Raw genomic sequence first — 3,434 nt, 5'->3', positions numbered from 1 at the left:
GGGCCCCATATAGTATATTGACAATATTTTCAAATGCTATCAAAACAAAACAAAGCAAATAAAGAGAAAGAAGCATCATTTCAATCACATCAAGAAATATGCGAAACAATAAAAAACGCATCACTTCTACTACTTTTTATTTCATTATTTTAAAAGTTACTTTTTTAATTCATTTTTTAAATTCTATTACTTCTATCAATCCCCTTGGGCACAGACCTTGATACAATGAAATTGGCGAATATATACTCATATGCGCACAACCCGACCTTAGCTCAGTTGGTAGAGCGGAGGACTGTAGTAGCTCGCAGATAAATCCTTAGGTCGCTGGTTCGAATCCGGCAGGTCGGATTGGAAATTGTCTTTTATTATTTTTAGGGTTTTTATGGTATTAAATACCTTGACTAGTCATCAAAGGGAGATTAGAAGTAGCAAAATTTAATATTAGGTCCCTAAAATTATTTAAATTTCTGTTAAGTGCCTCACATCATTGAAATTATGTTTACGTCCCCTAAATCTTAATGTATTTTAAAATTAGTCCCCCAAGTCAAGACTGAAGGTAGCAACTGGCGGGGTTACTAGATAGAATCTACTATAATGGAATATTGGTTCTTCTAATTCAAATTAATCGTTCCAATTACTATATACACTATCGATTGGAAGGACTAATTTTAAAATAAGCTAAAAGTTCAGGGACCTAATTAATAGCAATAAAAGATAATTTCTAGGGAATAATTATAACATAAATTAACAATTGATGGACGTAATAACAATTTCAATGATTTGAGGGAATCCGGAATATTCAAGATTTGAGGGACATTGATATCAAGTACACAACCAACAATACAGACTTCTAAACAAAGCGGGGATGATACAAAACACAAAGCTAGGCGCATCCATATGCACAACCATGACCGGTCCCATTCAATCAACATCCGAACACGCTCAACGTTTCATATATACTACTGTGATTACACGTGCAGTGCACGTGGTAAATTTTATATTATTTATTTAAAATTTATAAATTTATTAAGTGAAAGATTTGTTATTATGTTATTGAATGTGAACAATGGATCAAACATATAGACATTCAACATTTGAACAATGAAATTACATTTATTAATTGATTGGGCGATAGTACACTGGTTGCATCTATAACATGATCGATCAATCAAATACCGTCACAAGAATATATCTAATAGTAATGTTTGATGATGTGGCTTTAAAACCAAGCTCATGGCATTAGAAGCTTGACTAAACCTTTGCAATACCTAATGTGTGAGTACATATATTCATTCACACATGAAAACTTCACAATCCCATATAAATTCAAAAACACTCATTGAACTTTGTCCTTCCCTTTAAATATAACATGTCATCTTTAGCATTCTCCATATTAAACCGCCACACTTTATGCTGAAGATCCATAAGAAAATCACTTGTTACCTTTGCATTTGAACACTTTTTTTAGTCAACAAACTTTAGTTCTAATCTGTATAAAGCACGGACATCACATATATCATCGTCATCCTCACCTTAATAGTCTTATCATCACCACATGTGATAATAGACAGTCTCTTATTGGGATGCAAAAATGCACTGTCAAGCTCTTATTGGGTTGCGAAAGTGCAATGTCATTGACACACCTACATGAGCATCAATTTATGCAGGCGAAACATGTGAGTGAGTGATATATGGTTGCCTACACACATCAAAATTACAACTCGGCTCCAATTGTTGCATGAGTTCTCCATTAGGAATATAAGCATACGTCTGTATGAGATGTTTATAGAATGCAACACCTAGCAGAGAGCAGAGCAAAAGTTATCACTTACAACAAAAGAAGGAATCCATCTATAAATGAAACATCATTAAATAAGAAAAGCATTTGAATTAATCAATACCAATAACAACACCATCAGGGCTCCAACGGTTGACATATATTGTTGCATTTTTCATCAATGCTGCCTAAATTTGGCGCAAGTTATATATTGAGGAATAGATTGAGATGAGAAAATCCAACAAAACGCACATGAATTAAGACTATAATGGCATCATGTTATGAAGTTTTGTTTGGAAAGGTAGAGTTGAAGTAGATACCGATAGAGGCACTGAACAATTCTGGACATCCCAAACCATAAATTTCTTGTGTGCTAGCCTTTCTAGTGTACTCAGTACTATGTAAACTAAATTGGAATGGATAGGTAAGTAAATAAGATATGTTGCTGTTAAGTGCTAGAGAATAGTTTTCTAACTTGATCACCATGGCTGATACAACAATCTAAGTGGAAGTACCTTGGTAGATCAAAGAAAGATAAAACTACATTCAATGTGCAAATCATCCAAGTTATATGGAAGAAAGCTAAGAACGAAATAAGAGGTGGTCACAACGAGATCTCTTTGATTTTAAATTGCAATTAAAAGTTCAAATTGGATGTTTCAAGACTGGGTTTCACGAGATTTTTACCAATAGTTGACACCCTTTTTTGTGGTAAAAGAAATGTTGACAATTTTCTGCAGACCTTAGTTTTTGGTTGCATGTAAAATCTATAGATTTCTTTCCTTTATGGAATATTTACTGAGGCTAGGATGAACATATCTTTCTTCATATAACATATCAAAAAAATTATATTATCTTGTCAATACGTTTATCTCCTTGCAAGAGGAGTAACAGACTGCATGCAAATGAACATAGTTTCTACACTCTAGTTATCATTTCTGTTTTGAGATAGAAACCAGCATGCCATAACTCACCCCATATAGCGTAAACAATAAGGATGAAGTTTACAGATAAATGCATTTTTTAATTGTTTTTCTACTGTAGATCTTCGGAACTAATGCATGAGGAACTAAAGAGATCGTAGATCACAGAGTAACTGGCCTTCTACATCCTGTAGGCCACAAAGGAACTCAGGTGCTTGCACATCACATTCAATATCTTCTAAGCAACCCGTCTGTAAGGAAAAAGATGGGAGCAAATGGGAGAAGAAAAGTGCAGGAATAAGTACTTGAAGAATCAGACCTATGAGAGCCTTGTCAAGGTCTTATTCATGTGCATGAAGCCTAAAGCTTGATGCAATTATTTCGATGTTATATTAACCGATGGGATTTCTATTGGTTGATGCATAGGGTTTTTACAAATTTTATCGTCAAAAGAGGGCTAGAATTCTAAGAATTGTACTCTCTGCATTAACTGTTGTATTGATATCTCCTTGTGAACTAAGATTAGTTTCCCAGAAGGTAATAGGAATCATATTGCCATTTAGAGTTTTAAAAGATGGAAAATCTGGTCGTATTAAGATTTAGAGTTCTAATAGATGGAAAACCTGGTCATATTAAGTGATACTTTATATGATTTTCAGACTGGAATTTGATTTAGAATTCTAACCGTATTACATTTTTTTACTACTTAATTTGGTGTAGGTATTATAAGATTC

The 3,434-nt window shown here is 33.6% G+C and overlaps 1 non-coding gene across 1 annotated transcript; it reads left to right on the top strand.

Moving 5' to 3' along the window:
* On the top strand, nt 262–348 carry TRNAY-GUA. Its single transcript is given in 2 exon segments — nt 262–298; nt 313–348. It is a non-coding gene; the product is annotated as a tRNA-Tyr (tRNA).

Source organism: Asparagus officinalis, chromosome 7 (genome assembly GCF_001876935.1).
Source record: "Asparagus officinalis chromosome 7, Aspof.V1, whole genome shotgun sequence".
Taxonomy (NCBI): domain Eukaryota; kingdom Viridiplantae; phylum Streptophyta; class Magnoliopsida; order Asparagales; family Asparagaceae; genus Asparagus; species Asparagus officinalis.
The sequence above is the reverse complement of the archived record's forward strand: the minus strand, read 5'-3'. Positions and strand labels throughout refer to the sequence as shown.